Source organism: Equus asinus, chromosome 10, assembly GCF_041296235.1.
Source record: "Equus asinus isolate D_3611 breed Donkey chromosome 10, EquAss-T2T_v2, whole genome shotgun sequence".
Classification (NCBI taxonomy): Eukaryota; Metazoa; Chordata; class Mammalia; order Perissodactyla; family Equidae; genus Equus; species Equus asinus.
In genome coordinates, this window is record NC_091799.1 from 58,428,873 (window position 1) to 58,452,884 (window position 24,012).

Consider the following 24,012-nt stretch of genomic DNA (forward strand, 5'->3'; position numbering starts at 1 on the left):
ACTAAATTTCAAAAGCAAATGGAACTACCACAGACCCAATAGGTTGTAATTCCAGACCTGGACTTGGGCAGGGCTCCTCGACTCTGATATTGCCAGAAATAAAACATTGTGTGCTCCTGGCTGGCAGGGAGACTGTAACTGTTTCACAGGATACCAACGTCCAAAACCCACGCCCATCGGTGGGAAGAACAGACGAACGTCTTTGGATAGTAAGCCTCAGGGGATTCACATTGTCAGATCTGAGCTGGAAGCTGGTTTCATGCAGCAGAGATTTGAAGGGAAAAGCTGCCTTGTCTCTACAGCAAATCTATCTAAAATGTATGTAAGCAGACACATTTATGTAAAACTCATTTCTACCTATAAAACACCCCAGATCCAAGGAAAATTTTTGTCTGTCTGTTTCTGTTTGTTTCAATCAACACTTGATTGTAAAAATACTAGCATAGGCAGTCTCGAGATATTGACATATAGTGAATGTATCTCCTCTTGCCCTCCCATCAAGGACCTGTTATCTCTTAGAAAGTTGGGTGTTTTAAGGAACATGAGGAGAAATATCATAAAATGATTGCTTAAATTTCATATTTATTGGTACAAAAAAATGGAATCTCAGTAACTCCAAGCCCTGGTTTTATGATGCTCTGGATCTCCCTCATTACCTTCACAGGCATCCCAAAAATTTCAACTGAATATATTACATGCGCCACTTTAACGGTTAATAAAATTGAACAATAACAGGATGCTGTCATGCCAAACATAATGCAAGATTTACCAGTTTATATTTTAATATATAAATACAGAGCGTTTTGGAGAAAATTCCTTAAGTATATTGGAGTGATAAACTTTTTAACAATAGTGCTGTGTATTAAATTTATAAACACTTTTTCCCTTTGATATGTCAAGCCCATTTCAACAGACACACATGCCCACATAAAAAGGGATGAATGTATAAGATTACTATTTGAAGCATTTTTCATAAGAGCAAAAGACTGGAAACAATCCAAGTGTCTATGACAGGAAACTGGTTTAATAGGCTATGGTACATCCACACCATGGAATAGCATGCAGCTATAAATAGAAATAAGGAAGCCGCTCTCTATTTATACTGATGTGGAACATTATGCAGGATATACTATTAGATTGAAAAACAAACAAAATAAAGCAAAGCACAACAGAAGACCAAAGGAAAGAACACTGCATAAAGTATGCTGCTGCTGCTTGTGGAAGAAAGGGGTAATAGGTATTTGTATTTACTGGCATCTGCATGAAGACCCTGGAAAGACACACAAGAAATAAGCAGAAGGGAGGGAGGCAGACTTCTCAATGTATACCTTGTTAAGGTTTTGTGAATTTTGAACCACGTGAATGTATTACTTGTTCACAACAAATAAAATTTTAAAAGAGAGAGTGATGTAAAAATATTAACAATGTGGTGTTGAGAACAAAGGAAGAGAACATATCTGTTTGTTTATTTGGTTTGTTATAGTTTCTTTCCTTCCAGTGAATGCTTACTGTTTATCTTTTCAGATTCAGTACCCACAGGCTCATGGTCAAGGCTGAATAGGGTTTTCCTCGCTCCTTCATCTCTTCGTTGGCTGGTCACCAAATCCAGCCCAAGTAAATATCTGTCTAGTCCATCATTTCTTTCTGTTCTCCACTCCCTTTGCCCGAGTTCAGGCCAGCTACTCTTCCCTGGTTTATGGCATCAGCCTGCCGTTGCTCTTCCTGCCTCTAGTCTTGTCCCACCAAGTCATCCTCTGGGGTGCAGCCAGAATGTTCTAGTTAAAATAAAAGTCTGATCTTGCCCCATTCCTGTTCAAAGGCCTTTATTAGCTCCCCTTCCTCCATTGCCTTTAAGATAAAATCTGAACCCCTTATTCAGCCCGTGAGGTTCTCTGTGATCACACCCCTGCTTACCTTCCCAGCCTCACTCCATTCCAGCCCTAGGGTCCGCTCCCCAGTGCCACACAGGAAGCACTGACCCAACTTTCCCAACCCCCCACCCCTTGTCTCCCATCTTTGGCAAGTGCTATTTCCTCTGTAAAGAGCACTGCCTCTCCTCTTCTTGGTTTTTCTGGCTTCCTAGCGTTTGTTCCTTAAGCCCCAGCTCTGGCAGGGTCTTTGTGGGAAATCATCTCTGACCGGTCCCTAATATATCTCACATTTTAAGAGTTAATGAAACTGAATAATAACAGGATGTTACCTTGACAAAGAGTACAAGATTTATCAGTCTATATTTTAATATAGAACTATAAAATCTTGGAGAAAGTTGCTGGATAATTTTAGAGTGATCAGTTTTCTAAAAATTGTGCTATTTAGCAAAATTTTAAAAGCTTTTAGCCTTTCTGAGTTAAGTAACCTTTCTGTAGGATCCCATTGCACCCCACACCACTACCACCTGCATACCTCTATCACAGCACTAATCACACGGTTTTATAATCATCTGACTCCCTCACCAGACTGCGAGCTCCCTGAGGACAGGGATATTGCTCTTTAATTGTTGCATTGCATCTCCAGTGCTCAGCACAGTGTTGACAGCAACCTACGTGATATTAACTAAGAAGTGATTAAATTGCAACACCTCTGAGCTACTCCTAACCTACTTCTACCGAGGAGGGTGTTAAATGGTGTTGCATGGCAGTTGTCATGGACTCTCTCTTGCTGAGCAAGGATAAAGGCCTTTACAGTTAGACCTCCAAGCAGGAAATGACCTGTTTGTTTCAAACGATTTTTAAAATACGCCACCCAAAGCCATGGAGCTGAGAAAAAAAATCCCACAGAGAAAACATTGAGAGAGCTCTGTAAACCAGACCTCAAGCAGTCCTTCCCAAGGTCAAGAAACAAAGTCTGATGACTTTCTGGGGCTAGTAGTAAGAGACCTGCAGCAAGGAGGGCATCAAGATGGGAGGAAAGAACATGGATACATGACTACACTGGAAGAAAATAACCCAGACTAGACCAGAACTTAGTTCTCTTTGTTACAGTAGCTAAAGAGGATTATAGTTTCTTCAGTGAGGAGAAATTAGAGGCTTACATCAGACTCACTGTGAAAGCTTTGTGTTTTACACAATGAATTAGTAAATACACAGTTCTCATTTATAGATTCAGTTATTCTGAACAAAGCTTTGTGTTAAACAACCTCCCGTTATCATTATTATAGACACCTAGACCCAGGGGCTCCCATCAGATAATTCGAATCAAAATTCTAGTCTTCAGAATGCACAAAATCAGGTAAGTCGCTCCCATCCCCTGGCCCCCTGTGCATCCTCCCTACCCCCATCTCTTTCAGATTGGGTCTTATTAGGGTTTATCTCTATCTCAGTGTGTGACAAGCACACATAATTGATGCTCAAGATTTGTTGAATGAATAAGTGAATGAATAAATGAAATATACATGCCGTCCGTCAATATTTCAGCTTCTGCATCTTAACATTTTATACCTTGTACCACTTTCTCCGTCACAAGCATAAATCTTATAAATGGATTTCATGTACTTCTGCTCTGTTATATTAACAGCTAGATGTAGCTCTAATGCCAAAGTCTGTATTTTCTCCTACCATTAATCTTTCTCCAGCTTGTGAGCTGGAAAAGTCATAATGATAGGAGTTGTCATAATGAACCCAAACAGTAATTGTAATTAAAAAAAAAAAGGAGAGGAAGAAAATTGAAAAAGAAAATGCCTCTCCCGCAGCACCACAGATAAATGACCCTATTCTCTCCTGATTCCAAATCCACACAGCTGTATTTGTTCTTGTCAAGATCATTAGGTACCAAAAGACCATTTGACATTAGTGGGAATGATATTTTCAGTAGGAATAATATATTGATGTGAAAAAAAGATCATGCCTCTTCTTTCTGTAGGTTCCTATCTAATTTGCAAAACTTTAAAAGTTAAAGCGCATTTAAAATACTTAATACAAAGTTTATATAAATGAGACATGAAAGTGAATAACCTGCCTTAGCCAATCTTTTTAAACCAAGATAAGCAATTACTTCTAATAAAGCAATCACGGGCTTGAATGAGAACAGGTTTAGTGCTAACTTAGTTAAATATTAATTTGGGGATTTAAAAGACTCTTTCCACAGCTCTTTTCTCCTCTTAAAAAAAAAAAAGATGTTTTCAAAGTCATTCACAGTCATTTTAATAAGTTACATCTTCCTGTCATTCCAAAGCGTTTAATGTACGATGAGAATTACTAGTGAATGTAGAGAAATTTATAAGACTGCTAAATCATTCTGACACCCTCTGGGTCCTGATGGATTTAGTAATGAGTTCCACAATGGGATCCTAGACAAATTAAGTAATTAAGTGCTTGATCCAGAGGAAAAAGTGTGGCCCTGTTCTGAAGTGCCAAGAACTTAGCTTGAAATGATCGCTCTAACCACTCTGGCCATTTAACAATGATGTTGTGAGAGGGCGTTACTTATGTTAAACTGATATTAATTTCATGTTGTCTCTTCACACACTGCCCACGTCCTAGCTCCGATGCTCAACCTCCTTCCAGGTAAGTTACTGTCAAAGAACCCTGATCTTGTCTCAAAGTTTATGCTTTATTTTAGGAGAGTGAAACAGATATTCTTAAAATAGAGAAATTATTTCTCCTCCAATCTCTTTCTTTATTTTTCTTAGCTTCCTTAAAGTGACTATTTTACATTCAACCTAACTCTTAGACAAAAATATGAACTCAGAGAAGTACTGGGTTTAGATTTTCAATCCTGGCTGCACATTGGAATCACCCAGGGAGCTCTTAAAACAGTCCCATGGCCAGCCCCCACCCCAGGCCAATTATGTCAGACGATCTGGGACGTATCCATGTGTTTCTAAAGTTCTCCAAGAGATTCCAACAGGCAGCCGGTGTTGAGACTTTAGGACGGTTGAGTCAAGGTGATCAAGGGCGCCTTGAGTCTTCAAAAGAGCAGTTAGTTTAGTTCTGCCCAGGTGCAGCCCTGGGCCCGGAGATGGCAACCTCTAGTAACCTATGGCAGAAAAGAACGTGAAGAATGATTTATGCCTAGGAAATTATCTACGGGAAGACTTCTCCTTAGTTTAACTCAAAACTCAATTTCAAATTCCTGCACAATGCTAGTGTAGGGACCCTCAACGACCTACTACAACAGGAGGAGTCAGCAAAGCAAAGCATTGCTGTGTACTCAAGCTTCCCAGCACCAACTTTTTCATCAAGTTAGTTTCTCTCTGCAGAGAGATCTGTAGAGACCTTACTAACTTCAAAAGATGATCGATGCAAAGAACACAAGAACTTCCTGGGGAAATTAAGCCAAATCTCTTCTTTAAAAGGAAAAAAACCCCCATGGAAATAAAACAAAGAATCCTAAAATTTATATGGAACAACAAAAGCCCCCAAATAGCCAAAGCAATGTTGAGAAAAAAGAACGAAGTTGGAGGCATCATACCCCCTGAATCCAAAATATACTACCAAGCCATCATAATCAAAACAGTGTGGTACTGACACACAGATCAATGGAACAGAACTGAGAGATCAGAAATAAAACCACACATCTGTGGACAGCTAATTTTTGACAAAGGAGCCAAGAACATACAATGGAGAAAGGAAAGTCTCTTCAATAAATGGCATTGGGAAAACTGGACAGCCACATGCAGAAGAGTGAAAGTAGACCATTATCTTACCTCATACACAAAAATTAACTCAAAATGGATTAAAGGCTTGAATATAAGACCTGAAGCCATAAAACTCCTAGAAGAAAATATAGGCAGTACACTCTTTGACTTCAGTCTTTTTTTTCTTTAAAGATTTTATTTTTTCCTTTTTCTCCCCAAAGCCCCCCGGTACATAGTTGTATATTCTTTGTTGTGGGTCCTTCTAGTTGTGGTATGTGGGATGCCGCCACAGCGTGGTTCAATGAGGAGTGCCATGTCCACGCGCAGGATTTGAATCAACGAAACACTGGGCCGCCTGCAGCAGAGCTCGCGAACTTAACCACTTGGCCACATGGCCAGCCCCCTGACTTCAGTCTTAGGAGTATCTTTTCGAATACCTGTCTACTCAGGCAAGGGAAACAAAAGAAAAAGTAAACAAATGGAGCCACATCAGATCAAAAAGCTGCTACAAAGCAAAGGAAACCATGAACAAAACAGAAAGACAACCCACCAAGTGGAGAAAATATTTGCAAATCATATATCTGACAAGAGGTTAACTTCCAAAATATATAAAGAACTTATACATCTCAACAACCAAAAAATGAACAATGCAATCAAAAAATGGGCAGCAGATCTGAACAGACATTTTTCCAAAGAAGATACACAGATGGCCAAAAGGCACACAAAAAGATGTTCAACATCACTAATTATTAGAGAAATGCAAATCAAAACTACAATGAGGTATTGCCTCACATCCATCAGAATGGCTATAATTAACAAGACGAGAAATAGCAAGTGTTGGAGAGGATGTGGAGAAAAGGGAACCCTCATACACTGATAGTGGGAATGCAAACTGGTGCAGGCACTGTGGAAAATAGTATGGAGATTTCTCAAAAAATAAAAATAGAAATACCATATGATATAGCTATTCTACTACTGGATATTTATCTAAAGAACATGAAAACACTAATTCAAAAAGATATATGCACTCCTATGTTCATTGCAGCATTATTCACAGTAGCCAAGCAACCCAAGTGCCCATCAAGTGATGAATGGATAAGGAAGATGTGGATAAGGAAGTAGTATTCCACACACGATGGAATACTACTCAGCCATAAAAAGCACAAAATTGTGCCATTTGTGACAATATAGATGGACCCTGAGGGTATTACGCTAAACGAAGTAAGTCAGACTGAGAAAGACAATTACCATATGACTGCACTCATGCATGGAAGATAAACAAATAAACAAACACATGGATAAGAAGAACAGATTGGTGGATACCAGAAAGGAAAAGGATGGGGGAGGGTGGAAGGGGTAAAGGAGCACATATGTTTGGTGACGGATAAAAACTAGCACATTGGTGGTGAACAGTCTTTACAGTACACTGTGTGCGGTCTACGCAATAGAATAATGCACACCTGAAATTTACATAATATTATAAGCCAATATAACCCAATAAAATAATTTTTTAAAAAAGAAGAAAAATCCTACCCAACTTGAAGATGATATTTCACTACTACATCACCCAAGACTGCTGTCCCCACAGTGTGACTTTATTGACACCATGGTATTTCAGGGTTAGAAGGTTGATGACGTAGCAGATGACCAGGAGCAAAACAACACCCTGAGGTAGCCAGAAGGGATTTCACAGAGGGTGTTCTAGATGGCTTTTTCAAGGACTCTCCCTTACACTGAAGTGAGACCACTAAGCTGGTGGGCCCAGTGCCCAGTGGGCCAAATGCGTGATCATCAGGGCGGGTAAAGCTACATCATACGGCCAGGTTGCATCTGCTCTTACCAGCAACGCCTGCAGAAGCACCAACATTGTTAAGGCTAATTTGACTCTCCTGAATGCCTTCTTCAAGAATGTTTGCTATGTTAGATCTGTCCTAAGCCCAGCTCACGGGAACGAGCAAGATTTTCTTCAAGTCTTATTATCTTTTTTACTGTAAAACACAGTCCCTTTGAGGATAAGCCTTTTGCTTTCAAGTTCTCTGTAAGCATTAAAGAACAAAATCCTTTTGGGGATGCATGATCTTGTCTCTCTTCCTCTATTAATTTAATGGTATCTGGTGTGGGTGCTAAACTTTGTGATTTTGCTATTAACCAACACATTTGGCCGGGATTTTATTTTTAACGAAAATACCCAGAGTTAGCTGGTTAATTTGTACACACCTTCTAAAGGACAATGTTTGCAATATTGATTTTTTTTAAGAAAAAACATTAAAATATGTACACTCTTTGACCCAGAATTTTCAGCTTCTAAAAAAATGTCCAAAGGAAACAAATAAATATACAAATAAGCATATGTGCCAAGATTAGTTAACTACTAATTCTTCATCTTAAGACTATAACTTCCACATAAGAATCTCGAAACTGTTGTTCTGTCCATTTTAGAGACAGAGAAACTGAGAAGTGAAATGATACTGTGAATTATCGCAAAATTGAGAAATCATCATGGATCTCATGGATAGTTTCCTTTTCAAGTTATGTTTCAAACGTTACCACAGAATCCTTCAGTTTTTCAAAGTCGGATAAATCAGCTGGTAGATAGAGGAAAAACATATGTTTCCGCAGTAAAAACATAAAATTCATACATATTTTGTACTCTTTGAAATTACAACAGCGAAGAGATGTTAATGAGAAGTTGAAATGACCAGAGGTGGACAGGAAGGTCAGAGGGAGCTGGCAGGCAGGACAAGCGACGGCGGTCGCGAACAGCCCAGGAAGGCAGGAAGCAGTGGGGCAGTAGCTTTTTCAGCGTGATGCACACATTGCAGGCACTTAATTCAAGTTCAGGATTCTTTAGTCCAATCCCTTCATTTCGGGCCCAGACATCTCAAATGACTTAAGTTAGCCACGGCCACACACCTAGCTAACTGCAGAAGAAGAACTAACCCCAGGACTGTGCTCACAGTACTCTATTCTTTCCATTGTTTTATAGCTGCTTCCCTGAAAAATAGCCCCACTAGCCCAAAGTGCAATATAGTAATTCCAAAAAGAACACATGATTTCAGACTGTCAGGGTTATGAGTGGGAATGGAGTGTTCTCCCATTGTAGTCTATAGCATCCTTGTAATTAGCCAATTTCTCAGTTCTTTTTGGGAGAAAATTAAAATTAGATTTATGTTGATACTTTAAATTTCTCTAAATTGGCCAAGTAATATGGAGGCTAAATAACACACATGCAGCAGTGGCCAGATGATAAACATCGCCTCCAAGTTGGGACATTTCCCAACACTGACATAGATGGGAATATTAAAAAAAAATAAACAGGTATTCCAAACCAGGGTGAGGAGGCCAAAAATGAAAAACTGGTAGTCACTAATCTGGTGATTGAAGATTCCAGTCCAGGTGTATAATAAAAAGCAACCTAAGTTCATTGGTTTCTCTTGATTAAAAGTTACATTTTCCTGTCCTTTGTATGCAGTATGGCGGTTTAGGATAAGACAGGAGATTGGGAATGAAAGAGAACAGGATGAATACTGGTCTCTGGGACGCTGGGTAATAGCCAAGAATGCGCTTTTTTAAAGAAAAAAATGAAAGTATTCTGCCTTGAATACAGCTGCCTTCCTAGATTGGGGAATCGTCAGAGAGGAGAGGAGGCTTAACTAGGGAATGAGGAAATCAGGACATCGGCAAACACATTTATTTGCAAGATACTGGGGTCCTAGACATTCTTGGCCTTGCCCTTTTCCTCTTCTGACAAAAGAAATTCTAAGTCCTCCTGACTCCTCTTAAATTGGGTTTAAAATATTCATTGAACAAAGGTAATTAGACAAGAAAAGGAAATAGAAGGCATCCAGATTCGAAAGGAAGAAGTAGAAGTATTTCTGTTGGCAGGTGACCTGATCTTGCATACAGAAAATCCTAAAGGAGCCACCAAAAACACTGTTAGAACTAATAAACAAGTTCAGCAAGGTTGTAGCGTACAAGGTCAATATTAAAAAATCAATTATATTTCTATACACTAGCACTGAAAAATCCAAAAATGAAATTAAGGACACAATAGCATCAAAATGAATAAAATACCTAAGAATAAATTTTTTTTTCCTGTAAAAAAAATGGATGTTAGTTTGCCCCGAGATAACATCCATTGCCAATCTTCCTCTTTTTTTGCTTGAGGAAGATTAGCCCTGAGCTAACATCAATGCCAGTCTTCCTCTACTTTATACGTGGGTCACTGCCACAGCGTGGCTGACAAGTAGCATGGGTCCATTCCTGGGATCTGAACATGCAAACCTGCGCCACCAAAGTGGAGCACACTGAACTTAACCACTAGGCCATGAGGCTGTAGCAAGAATAAATTTAACAAAAGAAGCGCAAGATTTATTCACTGAAAACTATAAAACAATGCTGGAAAAAATTAAAGACGACCTAAATAAATGGTAAGTTATCCCATCTTCTTGAATACAAAGACATAATATTATTAAGATGGCAATACTACCCAAACTGATCTACAGATTCAACAAAATCCCAACCAGCTTTTTTGTGGAAATTGACAAGCTGATCATAAAATTAACGTGGAAATGCAAGGAACCTAGAAGAGCCAAATCAATCTTGAAAAACTCACGTTTCCAATTTCAAGACTTACTACAAAGATGCAGAAATCAGGATAGTGTGGTATTGGCATAAGGATAGATCCATAGATCAATGAAATTGGTGTTAAAGTCCATTTGTGGTCAATTAATTTTTTATGTTGGTGCCAGATAATTCATTGGGGGAAAAAGTCTTTTCAACAAATGGTGCTGGGACAACTGGATATTCGCATCTAAGAATGAAGTTGGAGCTCTATTTCACACCATGTACAAAAGCTAAATTTAACAACTTACTGCTCATGAAAAGCCTCTGCCACACATCCAGATGTAACTGTGGTCTGCCATGTCTACAAAAGACTTAGCTTGTTACACTAAGCAAATCTTGGTGCAAGATGAAGTAATGAGAGTAAATGAAGGCTCCCTGTGACTTTGGTAGAAATTGTGATGTCTTTAAGCATTAGAAACCATTTCGGGCAGTTTTTTTCTTAATAACATCTTTAAATGAATAGAATCTAAAATTGGTTTTAGGTTATTGGAAAGCGGTAATATCACGCATTGGTCAAGTTCAAGAGTTTAAAAAACTCTAGCACCTCTTCTTCCTGGCTATAACTTTGTGCAAATTATCCAAACCCTCTAAGCCTCAGTGTCCTTATTTACAACATGGGGACAATAACTGTACTGACACTGTAAGGTTATTGAGAAGACTAAAGATGGTACAGTGCAGGTAAGGTGCTGAGCATGGAACCTGACAAATGGTAAGCACTCCATTGGTTAATAAGATCTCTTGAGTGGCAATTCTCTTTCACTGGAGCAGGGCATATGATGTTCTGGTGAGGTGCCTCCTACCAGTGTCACTTGTGCTCCAGGGACATTCTGCCTCCTTCTCCTAGGGGGAATAATATGTTGTGCCCATCAGGACCTTCCTTCTATTCTCCCCACAAATTGCCTTCTCTTTCAAATCTCACCATTTCTCTCAATAGCAGCCTCGTTGTTCCTCTTTGTCAGATTGGAAATATTGAAGTTATCTTTGAGACTCTCTCCTTTCCTTATATCCCCCAAATTTTCAACTCTTCCTTTCAATCTATCTTTACTCTCTTTCATTCCATTGCTGTAACCTAAGCTGGTCGTCGTCTCTGACTGATCTGCTAACCCGCATTTCTTTCTGTTACATATTGGATCAAAGGCAAATATCAGTCCTGTCTTAAGGACCAATGATTCTACCTATTCTGTTTTATCTTCCACCGTTTCCCAATATGAATTATCTAATTTATTTTATTAAAAAATGATATTATGCAAGTAATAAAGCCTAATCCTTATTTTTATCAAATTAATTTCCTTATTGTCTGTCACAAGTACTAGACAGTTTGCCTGGTCCTAGTTTTTTTAACGTAAATTTATTTTCCAAGTTATCATAGAGTAAATTTCTTTCGTGTATGTGTGTGAGGAAGATTGGTCCTGAGCTAGCATATGTTGCCAATCTTTCTCTTTTTGCTTGAGGAAGATTGTCTCTGAGCTAACATCCGTGGCAATCTTCCTCTATTTTATGTGGGACACCACCACAGCATGGCTTGACAAGCAGTGCTAGGTCTGCACCTGGGATCCAAACCTGGGAACTCCACGCTGCTGAAGCGGAGCGTGCAAACCCAAGCACTGTGCCACCGGGCCAGCCCCTTATGTTTTTCTTTTGATGTGCAGTTGTATACATGTTCATGCATGTGTAGATTAACGTAACCACCACCATAATCAAGACATAGAACAGTTCCACTATCCCAAAAATCTCCCGTTATAGTGCTATCCTTGTACAGTCATCTGTTCTTTCCACCATAATCCCATATAACCTGACTTACCTTTTGTTTATTATGATCTCACTACCTAGAACATCCACACTCCTCTTCTCTTGAAAGTTGTATAGAAATCATCTTTCAAGATATCATGCAATTTCCATGTCTCTGTGAAATTTTCTTTGATTATACTCATTCATTGTCCAGCCTATCCAGCTATTCATCCATTTATTTATTCATTCATGGTTCAAGAAACATTTATGAAGCACTTATTATGTGACAGACACAATATTAGGTATAGACAATACAAAGGTGGGTTGAAGCAGCCTCCTTTCCCAAAGAAATCTACAGAGGGAGGGTAGTAAGCGATTTTTGACTCATGTGCTATGTGCAGCAGCAATGAACATGCACAAGGTACAAGGATAGTCCAGGAAAGGGATGTCAGCTCTGTTGGAGAGGACAACATTTAAACCATGTCTTCAGACAAAAGGAGCATCCTACAAAGAAGGAGCTTTGTGTGCTACAGACACAGATTCAACTTATGAGGCCTGAAGGTAATGCCCTTTGGGGTCCCCGATTTAAAAAGAATGCAGCTTTGCATATAAAGTCATGTAAAATAACAAATTTTCAAAAGCTAATAAATACCACAAGCATCACAAATTTCAGAAAAACAACATATTGTTGTTGTTATTATTAGTAGTGAATTAACTGCCTAGACACTTTCCTTCCTACCTTTTGGCCTCCTACTCTAATTGATTTTGTAATATTTTCTGTAGAGAGACTGGGAAGACAATTCTGTCTTTCCTCTGGCATGGGTATGAGAAATCTGTTTTGTGTTATTGATGGTTTTAGAAGTTTCTTTTGGTTTTACAACTTTGTATCAGCCATGCCTCATCTGCGACTTCCTCTGCAGCATCTTTGTCAGGCGGAGGAAAGTCTCCATCCCCTGCTGGTGGCCCTGGATTGTTGGTGGGAGCGTGAGGTGGCTGTAGAGCCTGAGTCATAGTGGCCCCCAAGCAGGGGAGGAGTGACTTCTGGTTCAGATCTTCTCCTGAGGGTCAAAGACAGAGTCTGGATGCTCAAGAATGTTGCCAGGGGCAGGTTATCATTGAGGTCTGGGTGGATGGGGAGATGGTGCTGGCAGCCCACTGGCCTTGCCTGTAGCCCCAGGACTATCATCTCAGGGTGTGACAGTGCTCCTTGGCTCAGGTCCCTACCTAGGCTTCTCCTTCATCCCTGAGTCCTGGAGAACATGCCCAGCCTTGGAAAGTTCACATACAAATGAGGAGCCCTGAAGCATAAGCCTCATATCATCATTGCAAACCTGCATCTGTGCAAAGCAAGGGTGTTTAAAACAGCAAGGCCTATTCAGGGAACAGCAAGTTGTCTAGTATTGCTGAAGGACTGCTAAGAAGTTTGAACTTGATTCTTTAGGCAAAGGGAGGCTGAAGAAGGTTTCAAAGCATATAAAAGATTTATCCTTTTGGAAAGGCAATCAGGTAAGTTGCAGGGTGACTTAGGGGAAAAATCGTGAGAAGGTGACTGTAATGGTCCAGGAAAGGAATGACAAGGGCTGGAACAAAAGCAGTAGGAGTAGAGTTGGAAATCTAATAACAATACTGAAATTAGGAACATCAATAAAAACTAACATTTATTGAGCACTGTGCCAAGTTCTTGTAGGTGTCTTGTTAATCCTCATAGAGCCTCAGAAAACAGATGAGGAAACTGAGATTTTCAGAGGTTAAATAACATGTATGAGGTCAGTAAGTGTTGGGGATTAGAACCCAAAGCATCTCTTTCCAAAGCCATGGAAAAAGATGACAAATTAGATCTGGGGATAGTGGGAGACAAAAAGAAATGTTGGAAAGGGAAAAATTTAAGTGGAATATAAACTGAATCAGGAAATATTTATCCCTCCTCTTGATTATTATAGCAAATAATTTATATTATTCTCTAGATGTTTCACAGATGAATGTATTGCCTTTCCAATCATACCATAAACCACCTGAGTACACCATTACTTATGCTATGTATCATGCACTCAATCAGCAATGACTGGGCATCTACTGTGAGCCAGACCCTGGGTGAGGCACCAAGAATACGAAGATGAGTAAGACAAAATGCTTTCCCTGAACTTCGAGATTTATAGCTCAATGGGAAGATAGATAAAGGATTTTGTTGTGACATTACAAGGCAACCCTAGAATTATAAACACTGTGATCTGAGAGTACAGGGGTGAGAGCTCATGTAGACCCACCTGAGGAGATCATGAAAGTATTCAACAGCAGTGATACATAAGCTAGGCATTAGCATATATGTAGGAGTTCATTATATTAATATATTATAGATAAGCCTTCCAGCCTGATGAAACTACTGTGCAGAGGCCAGAGATGTTGGATGTATTTGGTAAAAGACAGGAGCAGCTTAGGTGGAGTGGAAACCTAGTGGTGCGTGGTTGGAGACTGACAGGAAGTAATTCCTAAAATTGCCATTAAGTGACTGGTCTGTACTTATTTGGCTTCCTGGAATAACTGGTGCATGGGATGATTTAACCAAGGTGTTGAGAACAGGAGAAGCAAGATGTGGCTGCCTGTAGTAGACTTCAATTCCTTATACATACACTCTTTTCAATGTGATTTTGCTGCTCTTCCCAAGAGATGGTTCTATTTCTTCATACTTGAATTTGGGCTTGGCCATGTAACCAGCTTTGGCAAATGGGTCATTAGCAAATGTGATGCAAGCAGAATCTTGAAAACTGCTTGCACATTGGGGTTTACCACCTCCTGCTGTTCTCTGGACACTCTTCCACTACTGTGTGCATAAACCCAGGCTAGTCTTCCAGAGGATGAGAGACCTAATGGATAGAGGCTGTATCCCAGCCATTCTTAAATCATCCAAACATCTGAGTAACACCAACCTAAATCATCCAGCCTCAGCTAAGCTGGCCTAGATAAGAAATCATAGAAGTGCCATCCTATAACACTTGCTGTATTCTATTTGTTAGTCACTAGATCCAGCCCTTACTCAGGAGAATAGGGTTACACAAAATATAAATACCAGAAGGCAGGAATCACTGGGGGCCATCTTATAAGCTGCCTACCACACAGACATTGAACAACAGATATCAAGGGACTATGATTTCTAACAGAAGGAAAACAAAGTTGGTTGAACAACTGTATCAACTTACTGCCAGGAGGCAGTTCTAGGCTGCAGTGCATGAAAGGGGAAATCAAACAGAGTCCAGTGGTCTCAAAGAGGGCAAGATACAGAGAAACTAAGGCAGTAAGAATTTATGAGTCAGGGTACTAGTTGCACAGAGAGAAAGCTTGGGATATCTACTGAGTGGCCCCCTTCAGTCTTTGGCTGAGCACAAATCTGTGCACGTCTGAACAGAAACTACTTGAATCATCAGTAAGGAATAAGGAGAACAATTTCCAGAGATCACAATGGAATGGAAAGTGATCATAGTCCACAAGACATAGAGTAAAATCCTCAGATATGCTTTAGCCTTTACCAAAAGCTGCTCTGGACTTGCCCTAACAAAATTTAAAAGGAAGTCTCTAAAATTTTCAACTAATTCCAAGTAAATTAATTGTGTGCCAGAACAAAATCCAACACCATTTGAAGGAATACCACAAAATCCAGTAATCAACAATGTAAAATTCACAACATCTAGCATCCAATAACAAATTAGCAGGCATGCAAAGAAGTAGGAAAATAAGACCTAAAACCAAGAGAGAACTCAATCAGTAGAAACAGATCCAGAAATGACAAAGAGAGAGGAAACAGCAGATCAGAATCTGAAAGATGTTAGAACAGCTGTTATAAATCTGCTCTATATGTTTAAGAAGGTCAAGAGAAATATGATCATGATGTGGAGAAAAATGGAAGAAATAAAAAAGATCCAAATGAACTGCTAAAGAAAAAAGATCCAACATGTGAAATGAAAAATACACTGTATGGGATTAATAGAAGACTAGACACTGAAGAGGAAAGTTCAATGATTATGAAGGCATAATAATAAAAATATCCAAAATGAAACAGGAAACAGCTGAAAAAATATGAAGACAGGTTCAGTGACTTGTGGGACACTGTCAAATAGGTTAATATATGTGAAACTGGAGTCTCAGCAAAGAGGGAAGGGAAAAAGAATATTTAAGGAAATAATGGTCAAAATTTTCCAAATTTGATGAAATCTATGAACTCACAGATTCAAGAAGCTCAATGAATTCAAATAGAATAAGCATTTAAAAAGATACATTATAATTAAATTACTAAAGCCAATGATAAAGAGAAAAATTAAACAGCAGAGGAAAAAGATATTGTATGTACAGAGGAATAATGACAAGAATTATGGCAAACTTCTTAGCAGAAACTATGTAAGTCAGAAGACAGTGGAAAGTCATCTTTAAAGTATGAAAAGAGCACAATAGCAACCTAAAATTTGTTACCCATAAAAAAAAAAACCTTGCAGATTGAAAGCAAACTAAAGCTATTTCAGACAAACAAAACTCATTGCTGGCCAACATGAATTATAAGCAATGTCGAAGAAGTTCTTCAGGAAGAAGGAAAATGATACTAGATGGAAATGCATAAAGAAACAGAAAGAGCCACAAATGGTAAATAGGTGAATAAACAGAAAATATTTTTTCTCTTTTAAAAAATATTTTTTCTAAAGTAATTGTTTAAAATAAAAATAATAATATATTCTGAAAATGCAAAATATGGCATATGAGAAGTAAAATTTATAACAATATTACAAAAGATGAGCAGGAAGAAATGAAAGTACCAGTTGTAAGTTTCTTATGTCATGTGCTGATCTAAGTGTAATTTGTGAAAAGATATGTCTTCATCCTTTTCTATCACAACTATGAGAATGATGAAAGAATGGTAATGCTGTCAAGTGTCTGAGCCACATAGAACCCACTGGAAGAAAGGAGGCTGAAGGCCCCAGGCCTCAGTAAGTAATGAGGTAGTGGAGGATTAGGATGAAGGACGCTGCAATTATTAACCAGATCTTGATTTTTCCCTAGAGGTAGCCTAGAGTAATAGGTTTCTTACAATTGAAAAAAATACGGATTTTATCACGTGCCCATGAGAGCTGCCTTAACTTTTGTTTATGTAAAACTTGCCTTAAAATAAATCGAAGCCAACCCCAAATGAACACAAAGAGATTTGCATTCATTAATTGAACACCACATTAATTTTAATTAACTGTGAACTAAATCAATTTGTATAAATCTAATGGCTTCTTTGAATTCCTGTGTTTAAAAAATAATCATTAAAAACAAAACTCTGCAACATTACCATATTCCTCATATTCCTCAAACCTGATGAGACTGGCTGTGATGCTCTCCCACTTCACAGAATGTGAACATAGCAGAACAAGGCTAGGGGCCCCAGGAGCCGCAGGGTACAGATTCCCCACTGCTCAGGGCCCTGGTGATGGAGGCACATCCATCAGGAGCCAGAGATTTATAATTGTGGTCTGGGCTTTAAAAGAAGGGACTGGGAAAATAGGGTCTATAGGGCAGTTGTGAACAAATTAAGGAGTCTGAAATCAGGATCTACGAGGGAAGCTTTACAAAGGGTTGGAGGTAATTTTGCATGAAAAACAAAAAGATCAAGAGCGACTAGCTGCCTTCAAATAAATTAAGAGTAATTACTAACAGATAATTAGCAGTCTTGCTCATTCCCACCATACAAGATAGAAACAAGAAGAAATGAGTTTAAATCGCAACGGTGAAGTTTGGTCACTGAAAGTAGAATTTATTGACCAGAAGGGTGATTAAGCACAGAGAAAAATCTAGGGTCCTAAAGCATTTCCAGGGAAGCTATATTTTTCTGACAGCAAAAAAATCTAGTGATATTGAAAATTTCATCCAGCTGACCTTTTAAGGATGTGTGGACAAGGCATCTGTAAGATAACTGAATTTTTTAGTGGATTAAATGTTTTGTGGCTTTTGGGAAATTTCGCCTAAATAATGAGAAGCACAGGCGTCACATTCTGTCTGACTTTGTTGTGGAATAATTCACATCACAGAATTAGAGTGGCCATCTCCATCTGACAGTGGTCCACTCCAGTGGGCTCCTCCAGCAGACAGAGCACCACCTAATTAGTCAGGGCTCTGCAGTGAGATTTACTCCAATTACCCAATGTCTTCACTCCCCAGTGATTCACTGCTTTCCACCACCTATAAACCAAGCTGGCCGACAGCTTATAGAAACCCTAAACAAACTGGTAAGTTTTTCAGAACTGAGAATGAAAATGTGGAGAATTCTCATCCTATTTCAAACTTCTTGTCTTCTTGGATTCAGGCAGGAAACGAACTGATGTTTTAGGACACGTGAAAACTAAGACAGTGCAGCTGGAGGACTGTCGTGCATCCATAAGCTGTTTTTCCACAAAGCTAGTCACCAAATGATTAAGGCTGTGGTTTTCCAAGTGTGTTTTCCAGACCAGCATCAGCATCACTTGGGAACTTGTTGGAAATGCAAATTCTTGGGTCCCACCCAAGACTTACTAAATAAGAAATTCTGTAAGTAGAGGCCAGCAATCTGTTTTAATAAGCCTTCTAGGTGATTCGGAATCACACTAACATTTGACAACCTCTGGACAGAAGGAACGACTGTAATTGTTCTCAGCTGAGCTCAACCTGGGTTTCAGGGTCTGCCTGCTTGTGTAACTGGTGATCCTCATGGAACAGAGATGCAGAGGAGCTTCAGGTTTTCTAGACGAAGGAAAGGGACAGGGAAGATGAAAGTGTGGAAAGATGACTGGATAGTAAGCATTATGGGGTATATTCAATATCTACTGATTGAAAAAGATAGAAGCTTTACACAGAATAGAATTCACAAGTATTTGTCAATTATTCAATTCAATCTAGTTCTTCTGCCTAATGAACCGGTTTTGATCCCCAAAGGAGTGGGGAGGGCCAGAAGCTGAAAGATCTATGTTCATTAAAACAAAACAAAGCAAAATGAACCTGAAATGGGACTCAGAGCATAAGCAGCTGCTCGGGGCCCAGGTAGAAAAGTGGAGGTCAGCCCTGTTCCACACTGGAACCTGGACACTCAGAGGGCCTGGAGCAGCTCCCAGGGGAAGCTGGCTGTGCCTAGTTTGAGAGTGTTCTCTTACAAAGCAGAAGCAATAGAAATAATGGTAATACCGGAGAGACCGAGCGAGGGGCCAAAGCACTACAGCTGCTGTGATTTGAATATCAATATGACCTTATCTCTTTATCCACAGGTTGGTAAGGCCTGGGACAATCGGGACACAAATATAATGTAAAACAACACTAAACTCAACCAGGAGAAGTGAAAAAGTGTGTTACTCAAATTCCCTTCAGGGTGCTATAGACGGAGTAATTTAAAGCTTTGCAGGCTTGGTCCAGGCACTTTCAGATTCAAAGCAGTGCAGTGATTGTCAAGCTCAATAGCTAGCTAATCGTTGACGTTGATTGTTTGGGAACTATGCACCCCTAGAAAAATCAATTCCTGTAAGTTTTTTAAGTGGAGTAAGCTGCAGGAGCTTCTATGTGATCAGTAGAACAGAGAACATTGAAGCTGAGAGGCTTCAGGTCTATCTTGAACCAGTGGCCAACATGTATGTGTTGCTTTTAGAATGTGTGAGACATTAATTCATTCTAGGAATATTTACTGAATGCCTACTATGTGTCAGGAATGATGCTTGACACTGTGAGTCATTGGAATCAGACAGACTGTGGTCTAGTGCTCTGCAGCTCCTCTGTTCAATATGGTAGCCGCTAGCCCTATGTGGCTGTTGAAATTCAATTCCTTAGTGGCAGGTACCACATTTCAAATATTCAACAGCCATGCGTGGCTAGTGGCTACCATCTTGGACAACACAGATACAGGATACAAAGTAACACAGGGGAGTTTCCCACTGTCTGTCCTCCCAAGTCTTAGGGCTGGGCTTTTCCTTTCCCGCTTCTGTCTCCCCAGAGGATCAAAGCCCTTTGCCCTCTTTCAGAGTCAGTGTTGTTATGAGTGTCCTGGACCATGGTATTGGCGGGAGGTGTCTACATGGGTCATATTGACTAGGTCTCAGAAAAACCTTGAGGCAGTTGCAGGCCTCCTTCTGCTGAGTGGACCACGGGCAATATGCCACACTCTTTCCAATTCCCTTGTTACGGGATAAAACCTGGGTATGGTATAAAGCCCCGAGTCTTCCCCTTTGGGGTCTTAAAACATCTGTTTCAGAAGTTAAGAAAAAGAGAAACCTGGAACTTTAGTAGTTTCTTGCCTTTTCTGTTGCTCCCATTTTGTTCCCTGGGGTGATGTGGATGCCTCTGCCTGAGACGGGGAAAGTCACTGGCAAGGACAAGAGGAAAACAAAAGCACAAAGATTAATATTTCAAGATATTATCTTGCCACATCAAAATAGGAGAAAACATGATTCTTTCCTCCAAGCTGGTTATACTACTAGGATGCATGAAAAATGGGGAAATTCATGAAAAGTTAATAACCATAAAGAGTGAAGTAACAATATTAAACAGATATGAAGGAGATATCACCTGGATCTACATGATTAATAGCCCAGGGCTGGTGTAGATCCTAAGGGTGGCTTCTCACAGAAAGCTGAGGTCTGAGCTGCACAGGTTTAGATGGATAGAGGGGAGAAGGGGCAGAATTTCATGGGGTAAACATGAGAAGCCAGGGTGTGAATGCAGAGTGCAAGTGTTGTTTAAGTTACAAAGAATGTAAGAGTTTGACTGTCATGCAGGGTGAGGGGCACTTAGGCTGCAAGAGCGGGAGGAGGAAATATCATGGAAGACCCTGAATGTCAGGATGAAGGGTTTTGTCCTTATCCTGTAGCAGGACAGGGATGTCATTGAACGATTTGAATAGGGAAGTGATATAGCTAAAGCAGCGTACGACAATCACTCTAATGTTGAACCCTAGCAGCTATCCTTGGGTACTTGGATATATGAAGCTGAGGCAGGCTGGTGGCAGGAAGATGATTAAGAGGCCATTGCAGGGGTGTGGGCATGAAGTGACCCAGGCCTGGACCAGGGTGGGTGGCCCTGGAATGAAAAGAGAGCAGTGAGTGTGAGTAGCATGTTGAAGGAAAATTCTACAGGACTTTGCTTCTTTGGAGCTGAGGGAGAGAGAGCAGTCAAATATACTATCAGCTTGGGCAAATTACTTAGCATCTATAAAATAGTGACAACAGCTATGTTTTATAGGTTTGCCATGTGAATTAATAAAAACAACTTTGTAAATTACAGAAAGTCTCCGGCAAACAAATGCAATTTAAATCAGTCATTTGGAACTCAGATGGCCCAGAGCTGTCGTCCTCGTGCCAACAATCAGGGCCTCAGGGAAGCAAATCCAGCTGGAAGGGCAAGTCAAACCTGCCCTCTTTCCCGCATTCCAGGAGATGTCAAGGTCACACACAGACCCACAATTCTGAACACTTCTTGCTTATACAACATTTATATCCTTTTAGTTTAACCCTCAGTGATGGTCTCAGGCCAGAAGCCACTAGAATATGATAGAACTTGCTAGAACATTGTGGAGCCCTCTGGTCTATTTTCAAGCACATGCCAGGTTTCAGGTCTCTCTTAAGGATTCCTGAGGCCCCTCCCATTAAGAAATAAAGGAAAACAGCTCAAAAGCCTGATGTGCTTGTGTCTTTTATTGTCTCAAACATCTACTCTCATTCTATAAACCCCTTCACCACTGCTTTCTCTGTTTCTACCTAATAACATGTGCATTCCTTTCCACAGAGTCCACAAAACCTTATTTAATACATAATATGGCTGCATATGCCTTAGATTTACAATGAAGAATATAAAAAGGTGCTGCTACAATGCTAGCTATCATTTACCAAAAAAAAAGCAAAAAAAGAAAACAAGGAAAAAATGAGTAGGAAATTATTTACTTGTATTAACGTTGAAGACTAGTGCCCGGGGAAAAGCTCATTAATTTAGTGGAGAATAAGTAATTGGTGACTCTCTTCCAAGGGACCCAGTGCCTTTACTGCCCTGGCTGGACAGACAGTGCTCCTGAGGTACCTACCAGAGCTCCACTCCCAGGTCTACTTATTGCCCTGGCCCCATCAACGGTCCTATCTTCTGTCTTCTAGTTTCAGAACAGTTCTAAGCGATGGTTTGGTAAACTTACCGATATGGATGGGAATGGGAATACTGATGAGTTAATCTGCAGTAGCACTTATATTTAAAGATGATTTTCCAGAAATAATTATTTAGGCTCCAAAGTTGTCTTGGCCAAGTTGACAGGTTAGTGGGGAAGACAAGATTGAAGAGGAGAGTTCTTTTGGTGTGACTTCTTACGTCACACCATATAGAACTTTGACACAGCCCGAATAGGGGAGGCAGAGAGGAGAACTTCCCTTCACCCTCCATAGGCCACTGACAAGGAGAGAGGCCAGAGACTGAGAGAGGTCCAGGGTGCTGGGGCTTTTTCACTCTTGTTCAATTTACTCCTCAGAGAATTCAATCAAGACTGCTGGCAGTTCTTGGATGAGGGTGGCAAGCTGTACCAGTTTTCCCAGGACTGGATTGCTCCTGGAACTTTCAGTATTAAATCCAGGAGAATCCTAGGCCCACTCACACAGTTGGTCACTCTAACATCCCTTCTCACCTAGTCAGGCCCTGACTTGAGTGAGGACTACCAGGAAGGGATCTCGTTCTACCGTCTGTACACTGCTGGCTCGTTAGTAAAGTCATAGAGTTCAACATATATACCATCAAGTCTTTATTGTTTCCCATTGTCCCCCCACCCATAGACATTTCTGGAGTCGTATCAAAGGCAAGTTCTGTTGTTTGGTAGCAAGTCAGAAGGCCACAAAATCATTCCATCCGTTTGAGTGCAGACTCGATGGGCCCAGCAAGTTCTGAGTCTCTAAGGGTAGTTATAGCACTAATAGTCTAGTTTGTAAAGTCCAAGGCTGGCCCGGGGCAAAACTATAAGGTGTCTGTTTTTAGGTGTCCCAAGTCTATCCCTGTCTTCTCCCAAACCGGACTGAATGTTTCCACTCCCTCTTCCTCACAGCAAAACCTGTGCCCGGGGAAATATCTAATACCAGCAATTTACTCATTAGTGTGAACGAGGTGGTGTCTCCCCCAGGCTGATTTAAATTGTTGTCTTATCTTTAATTATATTCTTTCATTCCTTCCACTAATAAGTACTTACTGAGAGTGGTCCATGACTAAGTTGGAACACAGTGAGTGAAAGTACACAGAGCCTGCCCCCCAAGAAACTTACAAAATTTGGCCTCCATTAATTGCAGTCATCAGCTCACCAGTAAGAAAGGGGCATTTAGGGTTAGGGATGCATTTCCTAACTGCCCCTGAAATAGGAGCTCTTAGGCTGGCTCTGAGACAGGTGGTTGTGTCAGAGTGACCCAGTCAGAACTCACTGTGCAAACAATATAGATATTAAAGCTTAAAGTCTCAGAATCTTATCTCTCTATTACATTTGTTCTGAACTGAAAGATGATGTGAAGAGCAAAGGGGAGGGAGATTGGAGAAGTGGTCCCACAAAAGTCTAAACCAGGAATAGAAGTAAAAAGCAGGACATTTAAAATAGAGACATATAAAATCCTGATTCTGGTCCAAAAAGTCATTTGATTTCAAGGACCATATTAAAATCCCCCTGAAAGGAAAACATTTTATGTGTAATGATAGAACCACCTCAATGTCTGAGGCAGGGAATGATTGAATAAATATGGTACATCTCATTATGGAATTTAATGCAGCGATTTTAAAGTATGATTCTTAAAAATAATGTAGTAGCTTGGGAAGATGTTAATATGTTAGCCTTTAAAGTCAGGATATGAGAAATGATCTAGGTTATGCTGAAAACTATATAAAATTTATATAAGCTTATGAGGGAGGACTAGAAAGGATCTTCGACAGATCCTTTGCTGACGTGCGAGCATGGTAAGATTCTGGGTCACATTTCATTTTTATCTATCTTTTTACAACAAACATTATGATAAATCCATTGGACATGTGAGGATGGGGGAAAACAATTGCTGTTTACGAAGCACCTGGTGATCTGATTAACAGCAAGCTCAGAATAAGCC